The sequence below is a fragment of the Macaca nemestrina genome, chromosome 5 (assembly GCF_043159975.1).
Source record: "Macaca nemestrina isolate mMacNem1 chromosome 5, mMacNem.hap1, whole genome shotgun sequence".
NCBI classification, from domain to species: Eukaryota; Metazoa; Chordata; class Mammalia; order Primates; family Cercopithecidae; genus Macaca; species Macaca nemestrina.
The window spans coordinates 20033532-20056263 of record NC_092129.1 but is presented as its reverse complement, the minus strand read 5'-3'; the positions used below and the strand labels follow the sequence as shown (position 1 = coordinate 20056263).

General features: G+C 33.9%; 1 long non-coding RNA gene across 2 annotated transcripts in view; it reads left to right on the top strand.

Annotated features, from left to right (window-relative positions):
* The first annotated feature begins 3041 nt into the window (after positions 1-3041).
* The window catches only part of LOC139363117 (uncharacterized), a 287996-nt gene continuing 268305 nt past the window's right edge, over positions 3042-22732 (top strand). For both annotated transcript variants that reach the window (XR_011623029.1, XR_011623028.1), the window contains exon 1: positions 3042-3095. This is a non-coding gene — a long non-coding RNA (uncharacterized lncRNA). The remainder of the gene's footprint in view (positions 3096-22732) is intronic.

Here is a 22732-nt window from a genome sequence, read left to right as displayed (position 1 = left end):
TTGTATGTAAATGCCAACACCTCATACAGAAGCCATGTTTTCTTCTAACCTTGCTAATTATCAGCCAGGCCTAGTTATTCTTTATACTAACCCTGACTCCACTGATTTTCTAAATCCAATCATCCTCCACTGCCAATCTACCACTTTCAAAAATCATGATGAAATATTAAAACAAATTAAAATATCGATAACTTATTTTTTCTTATTTTATAGCTGCAAATAGAATTTTTGAGAAATACATTGAAAATTACCAGGTTTTAAATTTGAAGTTTAATCTCCATTTCTCATTATCACCCCAACTTTACTTTATTGCACTTTTCATTTCCTCTTCTGAGTCTGTTTACTTCTCCTTCATTTCCTTTGAGAGCCATTCTTACAAAAATTGGGACTCTTGAGGGGTTCAGAATGGCTGTTTGCAGAGTTATCTCATTTGGCCAAATTTCCCACGGATCCTTAGGAATGAGAAAATAGCCTAAAAAGGTAGCATCTGTGATCCTGAGGGGAAGAGCGAGCCTGCTCAGAGATGCTTAATGCTCTCCAAGCTTGCTTTTAAAATGCACCATTTGGGCTTCCAACCAGCTCAGCTCTGGGCTTGCTTCTTGCTGCTTTCGTGTTAAAAAGCTCCTTTGTCAAACCCCTTAGGCCCAGTGGTGATAACTGCTACAGAAAAATACTAGTGATAGAAAGATATATTTTCAATAACCCTTGACTTTTATTAGTTCAGCCGCTGCTAGAAGAAAGGGTAAGTGGGCCCTTGATACTTTAAGTGTTCCATGTCCCCCTCCATATACTTCGCAGGTCAGCGTTCTTTACTGATGAAAATTCTGGTCTGGATCTTGGCTAGCTGTCATGGGAAAAAGTGTCTGCAACATTATCTACCTCTGAGCTTAGGTTGTTATCCCCAAAAGCCTAAGATCAATAATGGTAGCATGAGCTTTGTAGTGTTTTCCTTATTTTCATTATCTCTGAAAACCAAGTATAAGATTAATAAATCTCTAGTAGTGTGCTTGAAGGGTGGAGTTTTCCTGAAAAAAAGGAGAGCAGCACAATTTTGCACGATAAAAAATTTAAACATAATCAAGACTTTTAAATGCCATATAAAACTTCTCAGAAGAGTTCTGTAGCTTCAGGTCAATGTTATGGATACATTTTAAAAAATTATTAAAACTTTTACTAGCCTACATATTTTCCAATATCTTTCTGCATTGATTGGTGCTAGTGGGAAGGCATTATATGACAAGAAGTATTCAGCATGAAGATGCATGGAATTAATGTTGTGATTTTTAACATAACCTCAAATTTGCTTAAAGGTTTCAACCCAATGTGATTGCTCATGTATCCTAGGATAGCCGATCTATACGTTACATTTAGGACATTGTAACTCAAGCATTTGACAATGAATTAAATGTTGACCTTCAAAAGGATAGGGATGAGCTAGATTTATTGCCTTCTGACTTTCAATGCAGCTTTCTCAGGCTTTCAATCAAATGGCCAGTTGATATAGTGAAAGGAGTACTAAAATGAAAGCTAAGAAAAGTGGATTCTAGCAATGACACTGGATGGTGAGTGAATTACTTAATGCCTCTGGACTTCCAGTTGCTCATCTGTGAAATGAAGGAGCTTGATTACATGATCTCTGAGGACCATTTAAATTAGAAAACTCTGCTTTTGAGATGTGCTATCCATAATTGTTGAATCAATTTTAGGTGATATTAGTCGGAAACTTTATAAAAAGAAAACATGTTTTATTTATATGGATTTCCAGATAAAATCTGTCATCTTGGCCTTCATATTATATCATTACTTCATTGTAAGATTTTCAATATTATCTTCTCTGCTCATCTTCTTAGGTTTTGGATAGAATGGGATAAATCTAGAAAGAAGTGAAGATTTCTTTTATATAGTACTTCATACATTTTACAAAGAGCCTTCTTTTATTTTATCTGGTATAAGGTACAATACAAATATTGTAAGGTATATGGAGTGAAAATTATGATTACCATGTAGGTTTGAGATAAATGAATTTAAATAAATAACTCATTCAACTTCATATAAGGAAGAAACAGAAAAACAACAACAAAAACAGCCTGGTTCTGAGCATGTAAAGAGTAAGATTAATATGAAATCAGTCCTTTTGGTAAAAACAGGACAGTCCATAAGAGAAACAAATGTAAGCACAAAAAGTGAACATAGAAAAAAAAAGGATAAGGATATTAAATTACAGCATTCAGAAAACTCAAATGAGAAGAATCAAAATATATATAATGTAAAATGAACTTTTAAAAGATACTCAGTGACTTGCTACAGGGCCTAATATGGGAATATTCTTAGCTATCTTTTCTTATCCAATCTCTGCTCTGTATTACTTGAGACTGAACACGTTTGTTTGCCGAGGATTTAAGATCAAGTCTTTAAATGTCAAGGGTGAGGGTTGGGTGTTCTTTGAAATCTTTTCTCATTTCGTCATGTAGATTCTTTTTTTCCTCTGGTGAAAGACATAATGAAGTTTGAAAGGCTGGTGAATAAGTCTGATCTGGGGAAGAATTTAGAAGAAAGCTGCTGACAGACTTCTGAAATAGTATTTCAACAAATAACAGCATTGAATTCAAAATGAAAACTAAAAGTTTATAGAATATACTTGTATGTATTGAAACGGACCTTGAAATACCAGAATCAGAAGTGTGCTTTGATAAAGGCCGTCTTGTCCTTTGTTCAGATGCCAGTTATGATGTGTTTAAACAAATCCTTTGGACCTACCACAGTAAAGTTGGTTTTACATTTATCTCGGACAAGGGCCCCCAAACCCTGGCCACAGACCACTACCAATCTTCGGCTTGTTAAAAACCACCACATAGCAGGTGAACTGTTTGCCAGAGAGCATTAGTGCCTGAGTTCTGCCTCTTCTCAGATCATTGGCTGCATTATATTACCACTGGAGCCCGAACCCTGTGGGGAAATGCCTATGCAAGGGATTTAGGTTGCACCTCTTTATGAGAATCTAATGGCTGATGATCTGTCTGTCTCCCTTCACTTCCAGATGGGACCGTCTAGTTGCAGAAAAACAAACTCAGGGCTCCCAATGATTCTACATTACGGTGAGTTGTCTAATTATTTCATTATATATTACAATGTAATAATATTAGGAATAAAGTGCATAGTAACTGTAAGGCACTTGAATCATCCCAAAACCATGCCCCACATACCCGCTGTCTGTGGAAAAATTGTCTTCTATGAAACAAGTCTCTGGTGCTAGAATGGTTGGGGATCACTGCTCTAGGATATGAAGAAACTGTTTTGCCATTTTTGTGTGTGTGTTTTAGATCTGGAGTCCATTATACAACAGATCAGTATATGATGCTTGATATTCATATAATTAAAACATAATTTAATTAACTGGTATAGTTGAGAGTGATTGATTAAAAGATACAAAGAAAGGATAGTAACTATTCAATTTATACACTGGAAAATAAGTGGCTTAAATTTCTCTTGGTGAATTTTCTTCCATTGAAAATGTTTTTATTAGTTGTCTTGTGTTATGTATCATTTTCAGGTGGAATATTGGACAAAAACAGAAAATGTGCCAATTTTTTCTAAGCACAGCATTTAGCCCATATTTTATATGTTTCTCCAGTTTGGTAGCTCATAAATAACTGTGTTCAATATTTTCTATGTCACCAGCATAAAAAGTTTGATGTCAGGACCAAAAATATGCTACATTTTTTGAAGAAATGTATGTCCTGCGTTGAAAAGAACAACCACCATTAATATTTCCTTAACATCACTTGGAGGAAAATCTTGTTTATTTTCTTATTATAATTTGCTTAGTTAAACTGCTAAAGAATAAATATGGGTATATCTATACTACTCAAATCATAAGATAAAATATTCCTAATTTGCAAACACATTCTTCCTTTAACAATTGTTTCTTTGTATATTAGCTGTTGTATGAATACTTAAATTTCAGAAATATATTCATTGTGGTAGTTTTGATCTTTAAAGCAGGATCTTTATAAATTTTACAACCTTTCTTGCTAAAAGAGTTTTTTGTTTTCTGTATACTCACTTTATAGAAGAATGCACAGAGGCTCTTTAGAATCAGATGAATACCCTCGGAAATACATCTATATACCTAAGATAGCATCCAGTTATTTTAATGCCTGTCAGTAGTTTTTGTCCTTTCTAATATTTTCACAGAAAACATATTTAAAATGAAACTGAATTTACATAAATATTCTTTATAGGAAAACCTAATTAAAACCACAATGAGAACATGAATTTAGATGTATCACACTAGCAAAATTTTCTAAATTCCACAAAATAAAAAATTGCCAATATGGAGAAACCAGAATAATTATTTATGTTTATCCTACTAATACAGAATATTCTACTAATAGTAGTAAGATAAATTTTTACAGCCACTCAGAAAATAATCTGGCATTATAAAAGTGGGAAATGTATATAACTCCAAACGTAACAATTCCATTTCTCTGAATATACAGATGTTCAGACCAGTGAAAAATCTGAAATCCCTAGTACAATGTATAATTATATTGTGGTATATTCAAACAATAAAATGCTACACAGTAGTAAAAATTAACAAACCACAAATACAGGCACCAATAAAGAATATGAAGAAAGAAAACAATAAAGAATATGAAGAAAGATAGCATTGAACATAAAAGGCATAACATAAGAAAAGACAGAATAAGTAAAATACAATTCCATTTTTTAGTTTCAGATCCTACGTTTGGCACAGTATTAACTTGAGATAGATATACATAAGTACTGAACTGATAAAGAAAAGAAGAACATGACTAACCATATTCATGACTGATTGCCTCCAAGGGTGGGAAATCAAGGAGTTGGATTAAGGGATGGGGTTCATGAATAACACTGGTGATATTCCATTTTTAATGCTGGATTAGTGCTGTTCTTTGTGTCTTTTACAAATATTAAAATGGTTGTATCTATTCACTATTTAATACAAAAAATCTTTCAAAATTTAATTAATAGAACATTTTCAAGAAAAAAATTACTTGCGATAAAGTGCTTGCAATAATTTTCGGATGACCGATATCCACATACATACCATGCTAAGCCATTTAATATCTTCTGAGTCAGTAATTTAGGACGTAGTGAGTAAGGTTGATACAGATTAATAAAAAGAGGGCTTGAAGAAAATATTATGATATCAACTAAAAAAATTAAGTTGCACCCAAATTAAGTTAACTGACATTTCTTAGACTCATTGTTAATCAAAATAATACAAAACAAGCTTTTTTTGAGAGCCTGAACTGAAAATATTGTGAAGACTGATTTGAATTTGGGAAAAACTACAAGTCACAAGACCAGTTTGCAGCAGTAACTGTAGTTTAGGCATAAATAAGTAAAGGTCTTAATAAAGGCAGTGACAGAGTGGGAATTAGAATGTGAAAGAACAGAAAAAAGAATAATAAAAAGCAAAACTATACCCAAAATGAGAAACAAAAGAATGAGAGAATGTGGTTAAAAGAAATAGATGTGAGTAGCTATACATAAAGTTTTAAATTTGACTTTGGATGTTAAATATAGGTGACATAGAATACAGAGATGTCAGCAACAAAATTAATGAAGTCAGAAAAAGAAGGTATTATTTAGAAAGTCCATGTCATTTTATACGCTGAATAAAAGAAAATAACATTGTTTAAGAAAAAAAAAAGTCTTAACATAGAAATGAAACTTACATAATATCTGGTAGTAGATGATATTGGCATTGTCAGCTGTCTGGGTCTCACATATCTGGAGGTAATAATACATTTGTTAATTCAGACTAATAGACAATTTTTAAAACTTGATAACAGCCAATGAGTACATAGCTCTGCATCTATTGAGTTTAAGGGAAAATTATCTGTGTGTATTGGACTATAATAGCAGAGTAGTAGTGGTTTTTGTTCTCGATTCTGTGATGTTTTATACATGGCCACTCATTGGTGTTTTCTACCACTGTTATTCTATTAATTTTTCATATTTAAAAATCTCTAATTGACAAAGGCAATTTATATTCAAGGTGCATAATGTGATAACTTGATATATGTATACATTGTTCAATGATTACCACAAATTAATTGACACATTCATTATCACCCATGCTGTACATTATATCTCCTGAACTTTTCATCTTATAACTTAAAATTTGCACCCTTGACCAACTTCTCCCCATTTCTCCCACCCCTGAACACTAGTCAACTACTATTTTATTATCAGCTTCTATGAGTTTAATTCTTTATAGTTCTGCATGTAAGTGAAATCATATGATATTAGTCTTTCCATGCCTGGCTTATTTCACTTGGCAAAATTTCTTCCAGTTTCACCCATGTTGTCACAAATGGAAGTATCACTTTTTTGTGGCCAATAATATTCCACTGTGTGTATAAGGGCATACCTCATTTTATACCACTTTGATTTATCATGCTGCCCAAATAGTGCATTTAAAAAAATACTGAAGTTTTGTGACAATCTTGCATCAAGCAAACCTATTGAAATCATTTTCAAAGCAGGATGTACTCCCTTTGTGTCTCTGTGTCACATTTTGATAATTCTTGCAATAGTTCGAACATTTTCATTATTATTATATCTGTTTTGCCAATCTGTGATCATCAATCTTTGATGTCACTATTGCAATTGCTTTGAGATACCACAAGCTGCACTCATGTAAAATGGAGAACTTAATCAATAAATGTTGTATTTGTTCTGACTCGCTCCATGTACTGGCCATTTTCCCATCACAACTTTTTCTGCTTGGGCCTTTCTATGTCCTGAGAAACAGCAATATTGAAATTAGGCCAGTTAATAAACCTACAATGGCCTCTAAGAGTTTAAGTAAAAGGAGGAGTCGCACATCTCTTACTTTAAATCAAAAGACTAGAGATGATTAAGCTTAGTGAAGAAGGCATATCAAAAGTGAAAATAGGCCAAAAGCTAGGCCTCTTATACCAAACGGCCAAGTTGTGAATGCAAAGGAAAGTTTTTGAAGGAAATTAAAAGTGCTACTCCAGTGAAGACACAAATGATAAGAAAGTAAAACAGTCTTATTGCTGATATGGAGAAAGTCTGAGTGATCTGAGTCAAAGATGAAAGATGACACGACATTCCCTGAAGTCAAAGCCTAATCCAAAGCAAGGCCTTGGCTGTATAATTCTATGAAAGCTGAGAGAGGTGAGGAGCTGTGGGAGAAAAGTTGGAAGCCAACAGAAGTTGATTCATGAGGTTTAAGGAAAAACAAAAACTTTTCCATAACGTAAAAGTACAAGGTGAAACAGGAAGTACTTATGTAGAAGCTGCTTCAAGTTATCCAGATCTAGCTAAGGTCCTTAATGAAGGTGGCTACACTGAACAATAGATTTTTAATATAGACACAGCAGCCTTCTGTTGGAAGAAATGACATCTTGAACTTTCCTAACTAGAGAGAAGTCAATACTTGGCTTTAAAACTTCAAAGGACAGGATGACTCTCCTGTTAGGGGATAGTGTAGCTGCTGACTTTAAGTTAAAGTCAAAGCTCATTTACCATTCCAAAAATCCTAGGGGGTCTTAAGAATTATGCCAAATCTCCTTTACCTGTGCTCTATAGGCAGAATAACAAAACTTGGATGACAGCACATCTGTTTACAGCATGGTTTACTGAATATTTTAAACCCACTGTTGAGAGCTACTGCACACACACACAAACACACACACACACACAAAGATTTCTTTCAAAATATCACTGCTCATTGACAATGTACCTAGTCACCCAAGAGCTCTGATGGAGCTGTATAAACAGATTAATGTTTCCCTCTCTGCTAACACAACATCCATTCTGCAGCCCATGGATCAAGAAATAATTTTGACTTAAAAGCCTTATTATTTAAGAAATATCTTTCATAAGGCTATAGCTGCCATAGACATTGATTTCTCTGATGGGTCTGCAGAAAGTAAATTAAAAACCTCTAGGAAGGATTCACAAATCTAGATGCCATTAAGAGCATTTGTGACTCATGGGAAGAGGTCATAATATTAGTGTTAATAGAAGGTCAGAAACAGTTTATTTTAACCCTCATGAATGACTTTGAGGGGTCTGAGATTTCAGTGGAGGAAGCAACTGAAGATATGGTAGAAATAGCAAGACAACTAAAATTAAGATTGGAATCTGAAGATGTGAATAAATTGTTGCAATCTTATGATAAAGCTTGAATGGGTGAGGAGTTGCTTCTTATGGATGAACAAGGAAACTGGTTTCTTGAGACAAAATCTACTCTCAGTGAAGATGCTATAAACATTGTTGAAATGACAACAATAATTTAGAATATTACATAAACTTAATTGATAGAGCAGTGGCAGGGTTTGAGATAATTGACTCCAATGCTGAAAGAAATTCCACTGGGAATAAAATGCTGTAAATCAGCATTACATGCTACAGAGAAATCATTCTTGAAGGAAGAGTCAAGCCATGTGGCAAGCTTCATTGTTTATTTTAAGAAATTGCCACAAACACCCCAATATTAAGCTGCAACTACCCTGATTACTCAGCAGCCATCAACATAAGGGCAAGATCCATTACCAGCAAAAAGATTAGGACTGGATGGAGGCTCAGATGATCATTAGCATTTTTTAGCACTAAACTATTTTTAATTAAGGTATGTTTATTGCTTTTCAAAACATAATACTCTTGTACCTAATGGATTACAATATTGTGTACACTTTTATATGCTATGGAAAACCAAAAAATTCACCTGACTCAGTTTATTGTGATATTCACTTTATTGTGGGTGTCTGGAACTGAACCCACAATATCTCTGAAGTATGCCTAAATGTATCAAATTGCCTTTATCTATTCATCCATCAATAGATACTTCGGTTGTTTCCATGTCTTGACTACTGTGAATAATTTCTGCAATGAACATGAGAATGCAGATCTCTCTCCAACATACTAATTTCATTTCCTTTGGATATACATCCTGAAGTAGGATTGCTGGATTGTATGGTAGTTCTAATTTTTTTTTTTTTTTTTTTTTTTGAGAATGAGTCTTGCTTTGTTGCTCAGGCTGGAGTGCAGTGGCACAATATCGGCTCACTGCAACCTCTGCCTCCTGAGTTCAAGCAGTTCTCTGCCTCAACCTCCTGAGTAGCTGGGATTACAGGTGTTTGGCACCACGCCCAGCTAATTTTCTTTTTAGTAGACATGGGGTTTCACCATTTTGGCCAGGCTGGTCTTGAACTCCTGACCCTATGACCCACCCGCCTCAGCCTCCCAAAGTGCTGGGATTTAATGTTTTTAGGAACCTCTATGCTGTTTCCATAATGGTTGTACCACTTTACACTTTCACCAACATTGTACAGGTCTCCATACTTTTGTCACTACGTTATCAGTTTTTTGATAATAGCCACCTTAACAGATGTGATGTGATATCTCATTTTTGTTTTGATTTACATCTTAGTGATGTTTAATGATGTTGACAGCTTTTCACATACTCCTTGGCCATATGTATGTCTTCTTTAGGAAAATGTCTATTCTATTACATTTCATTTTCAGGAATGATTTCACAATGATCTGTAAATTAAAATAAAAATCCTTTGGTCAAATGTACTTTTCTGAAGGAAATTATGTACATAATGCACTTAGAAAAATGCCATTTTCTTCACGTTTTTACATCACCAATAAAATTAAACAAAGTAAATATCACTTTGGAAATATTCATGCATATTTCTTCTAATTGATTTGGGGGTTAAAGTCAATAATCACTGCACGTTTAAATAATTATGATTAGATTATTAAAATGCAAATCTCTTAAGACTCATAAGGCAAAGATCATGTTGGCAGTGTCGACAGAACATGAACTAAACTTGTGGCTTAATAACTTATTTGTGGCCAATCATAGGCCTCACACTAATAGGTTAAAAAATGGTCGACAACAACAGCAATAAAACAGACAAAATCATCACAGGATAGGCCTATTTAAGTTGGGTTCTGTATTATACTAGCATGTGAATTAAATTATTAAGTAAAATAAATAAATGGCAAACACATTACTAGACTTTGAGAGTATAACACTGAGCAAAACAAAAACATAATGCATAAGTATATATATATATATATATATATATATATATATATATATATATAAAACAAGTTATACATGTAATCAAAGTAATCGATAAAATGGACCAATTTCTTAAAAGCCACATTGTTCCTAAACTCACACAAGTAAAAACAGATAATCTGAACAGGCTTATATCTATTAAAGAAATTTTGTAAACAATTAATATCCTTCTATAAAAAAAATCCAGGACCAGATACTTTAACTCATGTATTTATCAATCATCTAAGGAAGGAATGATACTAATTTTACACAGAATCTTCTAAAAAAAACATAGAAAGGCACCATTTCCTAAATTATTCTGAGAGCTCTGCATTGCCCTAATACCAAAATCAGATAAAGACACCATAAGCAAAGATAATGGCAGACTAATATGTCTAATTTATAGAAGCGAAAATATAGAACCTCCATAATTATGGTAGTACTCGTTTAGAATTATTTCCCCTTATAATTTAATTTATATCATGGAGATATCACACATAGTCCCAAAGTATCTCAATTTACCATGTAAGCTTTAATTAGAGAAATCAGTCTGATAGAATCAAATCAAAGGCCTAAGTACAAATCATACCTCCTGTGTCTCTAGCAATTGACATATTCCTCCCCTGCCACACAGAACAATTCTCACCCCTGCATTATTGTTTCTCTGTATAACTGTATAATTGCTTGTATGCTTCTTCACCAACCTGGAATGCTCACTTCAACTCTCCCATTTTATCATTCTGTTTCTTTGAGATCATTTATAATTTATATCCCTCCAAATCCTTCCTATTAGACTTCCTGATTTATCAGTCGATAATAATGAGTACTTTAGTAAGTAAATTTTGTTTTCAGCCTTTCTCTTTATGTTGAAAAATAATTTTTTTAAATGGAGCTAAAAAAATTCTGAAGTATATTTGAATATATATTTTCTGAATCCTTGTAGTGAGGTACTAGAATGTAATCAATGCAAGTCTCATTTATGTTCAACATAATTTTGTGAAAACAATGATATTCTACTATGAATTTTTTTAAAAGACACAAATTTCCATGGAGAGTAATAAAGTCCATAGAAAATATAAGGAAAACAAAACAAATGTCTCTGAAAAATACAGACAAAGAGCTAGGAAACAACATAAACAAACAAACAAACAAAAAAACAAGATGTGTCATAGGGTCAAAATTGAAGGCTCCTCCCTTTTATGACTGAGGACAGAGTTTTTCCTCTGAAGGAGTTTTCAGCTAGAACAGCAATAGCTGAACTTCAAGAAAGCAGGACTCAAAGACATACCAAGAAATCTGAGGAGTTGACAAAGGCATTTTAACTGTTCGCAAGATATCATGCTTGTAACAGGCTTACCAGGGAAGAATCACCTCTAGATACAGACAAAAAAAATTTGAAGATTTCCCATGGCTACTCTGAAAAAGTAAGTTTTAATGAAGCAAATACATTTTTCAACTGATCGGTCCCCGATGCTTCTAATTTACTCACTTGAAGACAAGTGTTTCATGGCTCTGACAGATAGTCCTGGATATTTAATCTGAATATCTAGAAACCAAGAAGAGATTTCACACTATAAACCGCTGGAAATTAGGTGGACAGGAATAATAATGCCAGATGCAATAACTAGCAATTGGCATGTTTGATTTAGTAAGTGAAGCCCTGATTGACTCAGCTGTAGAAAGTGTTTCTATTGTTTTACTGTATCACTTATATGATATTAAATGTTCTCGGGAGTAATATATCATTAATTAATTTCTCTGACAGTGAAAATTTCATCAACTTTGAGGAGAAAAAGCAATGTCTCAGCAAGTTGCACCATAACTGAGTATTTAAAAAATAGATTTCCTCAACTCAACCTTAAAAAACACGTTTTTTTCATACTATTCCAAATACTGAAACACATCACTTAGAAAAGAAACTCAAAATCTTATAAATTATTCTTTCCTTGACATTATTGAGATCATAAATATGTGTTTTAAAATCTGCTCCTTATTTTGAAAACTCGTATGAGCATCTTTCCCTTGACAGCTTATATTCTACTCTGAGAGAAGTAAACCTATGCTTATTACCATTTCTTTGCATATCATATGGAAATGATTCATCCTTGGTGACCACAATTTGATTAGACTCCCAATTTTCACTGTTTTATTCCATACTTAATCAAACTCAAAAATCACATTGTTGACCAGCTATTTCCTCTTAATAAAACTGTATAAAGATTGCAATTTATAAAACACATGTATTAGTCCCATTTCTTATTGTGTTCATCTATATTGATCCCAACATACTTTTTCAGAGTACATTATAAGTGAAAAAAAGTTATAAAAAACAATTTGTCTCTTGTAGACTAGCTTTTAAGTAACATATAGAAACGTTGTTGTCATGTATCTATACTCTGAATCAATGCTCAAATGCTAAGAAAAGATTCTACCTTTGCACATACATGATCATGAGAAGTAAACAACATGCTAACTAACACAAGGAACAACTATTGCTTCCCCACATTGTGTGATGCTAATGTTATAGAAAATTCTACAGTGCTATTTCATAGAAGGATTTTGCCAAGAGCTTTTCTGTTTTTTTTTTTAATATATACCATTAGTATTTTATTTAGTTTTATGAACTTCTTATATATTTGCTATGGAACATGAAACTTTTTCAGTGTTACTTTTTAGATGAGGAACTAGAGAAAAATGTATCACTAGGACAAGAAATCCAATTTTCAGATATTCATCTTGTTATTTCCAATTTGCAATTTTGTCTTTGGCTTTGTTGGAAAATAATCACATTTTCAGATTTATTTGACCTAACACCAATACAATAACATTCTAAAATAAGTCCAGAGTCTTTTTGACTACATATTTGTGTCTATGATGCTACTCTGAGTTTTAACACATCTATTAATAACTTCCTATCTTTTATTTCACAAAAACAATTTTGAGTCTTTTGTATCATTTGATGAATAAAAAGCAGCACAACAGAAATGCCACCATGAACAATAGATAACATATAAATGATATAAAGTGTTGGCTAGGAAAGCTTCATCCTATTAATTGATCATTGGATGAGATGAACTGACCAACATAGCTCTTTAGTGCATGTACAATTTGCAAAAATTGAATATATAAATCATTACAATATGGGATGGTTTCTATGAAAACAGTAATTATTGCATTCCAAAATTAGAAAATATATGTTTAATGGGTTTAATAGTATCTCCCCAAAATACATGTCTACCTGTAATTTCAGAATGTAATCTTACTTGGAAGTAGAATCTTTGCAGGTGTGATTGAGACAAGGTCATACTGGGTTAAAGTCGGCCCTAAATCCAATAGCTGTTGTCTTTATAAGAAGAGAGGACACCACAGACATAGGATGAGGGCCATGTAAAGACAGTGATCAGGTGATCAAGAGATGCAGGCAGATTTAAAAGAGCTTTTAGAGTTCAAATGACAAACATCTTCAGATATATATGAGGTGAAAAGTGAAAGATAAAAGATAAATTATCTCTAGCAGACCTGTACTACAAAAAAATGTGAAAGAAAAATAAAGTGCTTCAGGTGAAAAGGAAATCATACCAATAAGACCTGGAAAAATTATGAGCTTTAGAAATGTTAAATATAAAAATTAAAGCACAAGATTATCATTTATTACTTCTCTTCTTGTTTTGAGAAGACAATTGACTGGTTAAAACAAAATTATAACATTGTATTGTGAGATTAAAGATGTATGCAAAAGTAAACTACATGAAAATAATTAAGAAATAATTAAAACAAATATTGATTTTATCTATTCAACAAAAAAAAGATGGCAAGAAAGGAAGAATAATAAACCAAAACCAGATGATATTAAAATAAAATTAAATTAGAGATTAATACTAATAACTTATCTAGAAGAGTCCTAACTATTTTAGAATAAAAAGTCTGTAAATAACACATAGTTAAGGAAATAACTGTATGGGAAATAAAATATATATTTTGATTTATCTATGAAAAATAATGAAAACTCATTATATCAAACTTTGTGAAACACAGCTAACACTGTCCTTGAAAGGCAAAGTTATACTTGAATTGCTAGTGTTAGGAAGCATAGGCCAAGTGTGGTGGCTCACACCTGAAATTCTAGCACTTTTGGAGGCTGAGACTGGAGGATCGCTTGAGCCCAGGAGTCTGAGACCAGACTGGTCTACATAGGGAGACCTTTTCTCTACAAAAAAAATTAGCTTGGTGTGGTGGCACTCACCTGTAGTCTCAGCTACTTTAGGGACTGAGGTGGGAGAATCACTTGAACCCAGGACATCAAAGCTGCAGTGAGCCATGACTGTGCACCACTGCCCACTGCACTCCAGCTGCGGTGACAGAGCGAGACTCCTTCTCAAAAAAAGGAAAAAAAAGAAAAAAAAAAAACCTAATGATAATGAAATGAAATGAGAAGAAAATGCTGAAGAGAACAGAACAGAAGGCAAAAGCATCCCCAACAGGCATATAGTAGAGAAAGTTTTTTAAAGACTCCAAATTTTGTTTTTAAAACAATTAATAAAATTGATAAAGCTCTGGCTAGATACATCAAGGAAAAACAAAAAGGAAAACAAGAATTTAGTAATAACAGAAATGGGAGGAGGAGATATCACTCTAGATCCTAGAGGCATTATAAAGATAACAAGATAATGCTATGAACAACTTTATGGTAATAGATTCAATAACTTAGATAAAATTTACAAATTCATTGAAATAAATACCAAAATAACTAAAACAGATATAGAAAATCTAAAAAACTAAATATCATTTAAAGAGCTTACATTGATTATAAAAGTATTTTTTTTAAAGGCATTTTTTTGGTGAATTTCTTTTTAAACATTTAAAGAGGTAATAATATAAACCTTATAGGAACTCTTTTGTTAGAAAGTAAGAGGAGAAAAACTTGTTTTATGGAACTGGCATAACTTTGATACCATAACCTCACAAACACATTACAAGAGAAAGATTAATGATTCATATCACTTATGACCATTGATGCAAAAATATTTAACTAAGTATTAGGAAATAAATAAAGTGCAATTATATATTTTTTGAAAAGGATAATACATAATGTCAAGAGAGAATTAGTTTAGGAATGCAAGGTTAGCTTAAATTTTGAATGTTAATGTAATTCATCATGTTACCATGAAAAAAGATAAAGCCGTAGGATCATATTAATAGTGTAGAAAAAAAGCACTTGTAAACAATTCAACATCCATAAACACTTGGAGCAAACTAACATTAGAAAGAAATATCTTCTGACTGATAAAGAGGATCTAGGAAAACCTACAGTGATATCTACATATGCCTCCACAGATTTGAAGCAGTCTTCGTTTTGTAATACTCCGAAGTTGAAAATTATCCAAGTGGCCATCAACAAGAAAATGGATGAACAGATTAAGATATAGATATACAATTGAATGCTTGGCAGTGAAAAGAATGAACTCCTGAAATATACAACCAATGTGGATGAGGCTGAAAAATACTTTGTTGATCATAAGAAACTAGACAGAAAATAATATATAATGTGTGATCCTATTTATATGAACATCAAGATTACCTAGAACCAATATTTGATGATAGCATTCAGGTTTGATGCAGGTGGTGATGATGATGAGAATTGATTGGAAAAGGGCATGAATAAACTACCTAAATCGACAGAAATGAAGTGCTATCTTTACTGGAGATATATAGGTCATTTATCAAAACACATCCCTTATACACTTAAGATCTGCTCATTTCTTCTTCTTCCTCCTCTTCTCCTTCTTCCACTTTCCCTTCCCATTCCCCTTCCTCTTCCACTTACCATTCTCCTCTTTCTTCTCCTCCTGCTTCTTTTTGTGTAGGTCTGTCACCCAAGCTGGCATGCAATGGGACAATCTCCAGTCACTGCAGGCTCCGCCTTCCAGGTTCAAGTGATATTCCCAACTCAGCCTCCCAAGTAGCTAGGACTTCCAGTGCATGCCACAATGGCCAAATGATTTTGGGGTTGGTTGTTGCTTTGTTTTTGGTAGAGATAAGGTTTTGCCATGTTGCCCGGGCTGGTCTCAAACTCTTGACCTCAAGGAATCTGCCTGCCTTAACTTCCCAAAGTACTGGGATTATAGTGCCTTGTTTATATTATAATAGCCCTGTTGGATCATATATTATTTCACTGTATATAATTTTTATCTCAGATAATAATTACATGAAGTGTCTCATATGCTGAGATTGTCTTCTCTGGAAGAGTTATATAGAAATACTGGAAATATTAAATTAGCAGGAATCATCAATTTATAAGCAGATTATTTCTACCAATCTGAGTTCAGACACAGGCCAAGGCATATAAGTTAAATACTCAGAGTTTTGGGAACCACATATGTGAAACTTAATAGCCTCAACTGGTTGATTGAATTTTTGAAATCAAGTATTTGGCAACTGTTATGCTTGAGATATGAAGACAAATATTCTTTGAAATCATATGTGATATTTTTGTCATGAAGAAATGGAAAATTATTTCAATTTCAAAATGAGCACAAATTAAGAAAATTCTTCAGACGATCATATCTGTACTTATCAAGAAAATCAATAATACATAGTTGAAAGGGTGTTGTCTCCCCATACTGCTCCCGTCTGCAATCAGTGAAATAGATATATATACACACACACACATATATATATACACACACACACACATACACACACACACACACACACACACACACACACATACATCTTGGCACTGAGGTATCTGATTTTGCTTGTAGTTTGAACAGGTGGTAAGATTTACTGTATAAATCATTTTACAACTGAGAAGACAAATAAAGATCTTAGAGAGCTTTTAGCATAATGATTTCAATTTTCACTGTAACTATACATATAACAAGAAAAAAAAAAGTTTCTGTGCCAATGTTATCATGTTAGGGAAACTACTTCAGTAAAAGACAGAATTTAAAAGTATCTCTTAGATAAATTATTAACTCACACTTTGTAGTGAACAAGTTATTTCCAAGAAAATGTTGAGTTATTACTGAATTGGAATGAAGAGTGTTAATTTTGTAGGGCACATATTTCTCTAAGAAATATTCTAATTGGTGTATTTGATCAATCCTTAAAATATAGTTTAATGATAACATGAGATGCTCCTTTGTCTTTCTTTTCTCTTGTCATGTTTCCCCATGCCCCACCCACACAGACTTGAGAATCTGTGAAGTGTCCTTTGAATTAAATCTCAGGGTTCAGTGTCTGTGCTCATAACACATGAAAGGAGTTAATTATTGTATTTTCATTACAAAAAATTAAAATAATAAGTATCTACTAAAGTGATATCTATTGAATAAGAAAACAGTTCTATGATTTACCAAAAGTTTTGACTATTATGTGTAATTAAATTAACCATAGTCACTACAGAATGTCTCATAGCATTTGTTGCATCAATAAGCATCATGATTCCTAAAGAGAAACACATTTTCTTTCAGAAGATTAATATTACCTTGGAAGAAATTTTGGAAAATGTGGCTCTCTAGGGTTGTACTAAATGAAAAGACTCTTTTTATGTTTTATAAAGAAAACTTTATATGTAAAATAGCTATTGTTTTAGTTTTGTTACTTATTTTTATTACTCATCTTCTCTGCTATTACCTCAGTACTCAGTAAAGCAAAAATTTATACAAGAAAAATTGTAAATTTCTCACTAAGTACAACCAGCTGAACTCAGACTAAGATTCTCCCCCAAAATGATAAATATACTATATTTGCAGTCCTGGGCTTGTAGGTGATAGGGCAAAGTGATTTTAACATTCCTTCTGGAAGATATATTTTCATACTAAATTCAAAAGTTTACAACTGCTATAGCAGTTAGTCAAACATGAGCAGTGCAGGAGAGGACCCCACACCACAAATGACAGGTAACTATCAGTTGATGTTCAGGTGGTTGTTAAACTGTCTCTCTAAAATAATAATTGGTTGCAGCTTGCACCAGGGGAAGGCAGTCTCCCAATAGATAGAAAATATCTGAAACTAGTGATCAATAAGTTCCTGACAAGATATCAAGAGTTAGGTGCATGGGCTCAAGCATGCACACTCAGAAGCAAACTGGCAGTGTTTACCTGGTACATGACCTTCTTCTAGGAACACTCAGCTGGTAAGGGAAGAATGCCTCAAGTGAGCATACATACAACTTCAGTAAACACATTGTGCATGTGGCCCCTCCCAAGTGCTGGCAGGCCACTGTGCATGCAGACAGCAGACTTCAAGGGAAGAATCAGGGAAGAAGGGATGCAACTCCCCTAGATGCATATGCTGTCATATAAAACCCCAAGTCAAAGCTCAAATCAGGCACTTGAGTATTTCATGTTGCCAGCTTGGTCGTCTTTCAAGTATACTTTATTTCCTTTCATTCCCCCTCTAAAACTTTCTTAATAAACTTTCACTCCAGCTTTGAAACTTGCCTCAGTCTCTCACCCAGCCTTATACTTCTTCAGTCAAATTAATTCTTCCAAGCAGGCAAGAATTGAGATTGCTGCAGACCTGTATGAATTTGCTGCTGCTAACACAACCATAATAATCTATTGACATTTTATTGAATAAAGATCCTATTGAAAGATGACTAAGTCAGAAAGTCAGAATGAAAAGATGAAAGCTCTCTTTAGCAATCAGTAGATCAAAGGAGGAGTAAATCATTGTGCATAGTGTTACAGGAAAGGGGTCCCAATCCAGTCCCCAAGAGAGGGTTCTTGGATCTTGTACAAGAAAGAATTCGGGGCGAGTATCCAGTACAAAGCGGAAGCAAGTTTATTAAGAAAGTAAAGGGATAAAAGAATGTCTACTCCATAGACAAAGCAGCTCCGAGGGCTGCTGGTTGGCCATGTTTATGGTTATTTCTTGATGATATGCTAAACAAGAGGTGGATTATTCATGCTTTGCCTTTTAAGACCATATAAGGTAACTTCCTGACATTACTATGGCATTTGTAAACTGTCATGGCGCTAGTGAGAGTGTACCAGTGGGAACGACCAGAGGTCTCTTTCATCACCATTTTGGTTTTGGTGGGTTTTGGCCGGCTCCTTTATGCAAACTGTTTTATGAGCAAGGTCTTTATTATCTGTATTTTGCACTGACCTCCTATCTCATCCTGTGACTAAGAATGCCTTAATCATCTGGGAATGCAGCCCAGTAGGTTTCACAGCCTCGTTTTACCCAGTTCCTATTTAAGATGGAGTTGCTTTGGTTCACTAGACTCTGACAACGGCAAGGCTTCCACTCTCATCTGTAAACACTAGAAAAATTTCTACTTGCATTAATGTATAATCAATGTTTCCCCTCTGTAAATTATAAATCACAATAATTGCCACACTTTTCCTCAAAAAGATGCTACAAATATGAATAGATCATGAACACAGAGCTCTATATAAATATCTTATTAGAGGACATGCTCATATAGAGATGAAATATTCAGAAACAGAACATTAGTACTGTAAGCCGAAAATAAAATTCTCAGTCCCTCAAGTGACTGAATGGACCCTTCTCTTGGTCAAGGGGACACAAACAAACCTGAAAAACAAGTTCAGATCATGAGAAGAGGGGGCATCAGATATGCCTCATTATACTCTCTTCCCTTTGGAGTTTAGACGCAACTGATGAGCATTAACAATAAAACATAGATCTTAAGACTAACAAAAAAGGCTTCCTGTAACAATGAGATACCGAATTCCAACCTGACTCTAGTATAACATCACCTGACAGATAGCAGGCTCTGAAGGAAATAAAACTATTTTACTCCAAAATATATTTCTTTTACATATTTAAAAATGGCCCTGCAAAGCTGTCTCTTAAGGGAGGAATTTGCATTCTATAGGGAATCTCCCCTTACTAGCTCTGAAGCCTTTTAAGATCCATAAGAGACATTCACATCTATTCCTCTGAAGCCTGCTACCTGTAGGCTTCATCTACATGACAAGAGCCTTGGATTCCACCGCCTACCCCCTACCACCTTACCTTAACTCAAGCTGATTGAAACTCTTCAGGCAGTTTAATCCTTTCAACAAATTGCCAATTAGGAAATCTTTAAATCCACCCGTGACTTGGAATCACAACTCCCACCCCACCCGCAGATGTCCCACCTTTCTAAAACCAAGCTGTAACCCAAATGCCTTGGACGTATGTTCTCAGGACCTCCTGAGGCTGTATTAGGGGTCACGATTCTTAACCTTGGCAAAATAAACTTCTAAATTGATTGAGACTGGTCTGAGATACTTTTTGGTTGACAGTCTTTTAAGTGCCAGGCACTGTGCCCTGTACTTGAAGATCCCTTGTCTCACTTTGTCTCTAACATTGATAGAAACCCAGAAAACTGAATTATGGCCCACTCTACTGCTGAGTATTAATATTCATACAATTTACTGAAATCTTCATAACTTTTATTTTGAATATTTTTTGTTCTGGTAACATTTTGTATCTCGAAGTAGAATCCAACTCATTTTAAAAAATCAGTCTCAGTTCATCAAAGAAACTTAATGTTTTCTATATGCTAGAATTTTCAAAATGAACTAAAGATGATTAACACCTACTGTGCTACCAGAAACTTTATTGCATTTGGTTAGAATCTGATCATTTACATCAATAAAAATTCCCTTTAAAAAGTTTTGGCCAGGTGCAGTGGTTCATGCCTCCAATCCCAGCACTTTGGAAGGCCAAGGCAGGAGGATTGCTTGAGAGCAGGAATTTGAGACCAGTTGGGCCCTGCTGAGATAGTAAGACCTTCTCTCTAACAAAAAAGAAACAACAACAACTCCTACTGTAATCTACTTAAACAATTAGTATGTTATAAAGTCTATAAATATTTCATTTATTTTTCTCAGCTGTTATCATAGGCTTTAATTTTAGTGCCTGGTAGATCATCTTAAAACTATCAGCACAACAAATTATTAATCTTATTTTAAAAATTGTGAACCTGGGCCAGGAAATACTAGGTGTTTAGGTATTTTTCCTAACTTTACAATGTGCCTTGTAAAACTGTGCACAGACGGTGACCAAATGGACATTTCCAACTTATTGCCTGTTAAAAAAAGGAGCAGGAAGTATAGATATAAAACTTGTTTAGCTCAAAGCATCAGAGAAGCCAGGCTATTCAATTATTCTTGCCAATCACCAATGGTAACTTTGTTTTGACTGCAACAGAAACTGCTTTCCTTGTCCTGATATGTTTTGTATTGTAGCTGTTTAAATATATTTACTCCAGGTAGTAATCTTTATTTTCATCACTGTCAAAAATACTGTATATTTGGATGGATAAATGTAGATGGCAGAAGCATGTTTCCTTGATTACAGTTTTCGCAAAGGGCATGTCTGTTTGTGTGTCCTCCTACTTGACTATTGATTGAGTCATATTACAACTCCTCAATCCTCTTCACCTTCATTTTCTATCCAGTATTTTTCAAAGCTCAATTTGGATATAAAATCTCACTCAAAAAGTTATTGGTGCTTTTCAGTTTACACACATGACTATCGGCTAAGATATAGGAAGTACCCACATTGTTTTCTGTCAGTAATAAATGCCTATACAAATGGCCTGTTTTTGGAAACAGTAACAAAGCTTTTAGTTTCTTTCTTCACATCAGTCAGAAGACTTTTGGATTCTGCTGCCTTCTTAAAAAGAAAATATCTGTCTGTCATTTTACTTGGGCTGTTGGACGGAAACTCTAAACTTTCAAGTATAGAAATGTTAGGGGAAAAATTGATATGGGCTCAAACAATAATGACAATTGTTGAAGCAAATACACACATAACACTTTCTATGTGTCAGGCACTTTTCTAAGATTTTACCATCAAACATATATCATTAATTCTCCCCAGAATTCTTTGAACTGGGAGTTAAAACTCTCTCCATTTTATAGATGAAGACATTTAGGTAAAGACTCAGATATGTAATGGTGAATAAAGAATTTTTCCAAAGTCATGTATACAGTAAGTGTCAAAGATAAATTTGAACCTTGCCAGGCTGAGTGTACAATTTGTGTTATTACCCACTACACTACATAAAGTGTCCGACACTGTGCCCAGGACAGAAGCCATGATCAGTAAAAATGTTTGTTTCCATACTGTCTTCCAGCTTTCAGTATCTATGTAATCGTTCTTATAAAGGTGCTTTTCTTTATCATCCTTACTTGTTGCATCCTTTAGATGTACTAATGCAGATGACCACATTCCCCAGGATTGAACATAATCTGCCGTATACCACTCCTGGATTTGCTTCAAAATGAAAAAATGCTAACACACTAGAACATCTATTTACAAACCCTCTGGGCCATCAGATACATCAAAATCCTCAAATTGTGGCATATGTGGAAGACTTGGCAGGGTTTTCCCTCTCCAAGAAAAAAAATGGCCACAATAAGAAAATATTTTGAATCTTTTTGAGGCAAGAGATACAGAAAACTTGTCATCTTCAAAACTAAAATTTCTCTAAAATGAATATTTTGTGACAAGGAACAGCGATTTCTAAATAAAATACAAAATTGGTATAATCTTTCCCAGAAAAGGATTTTGAAGAGATGAGAATGGGAAGGGACTTGAATTTAAGTATACAGACTTCTGTGTTTAACTGTTTCTGATGTGTATTTTATTTTCATTCATTCATTA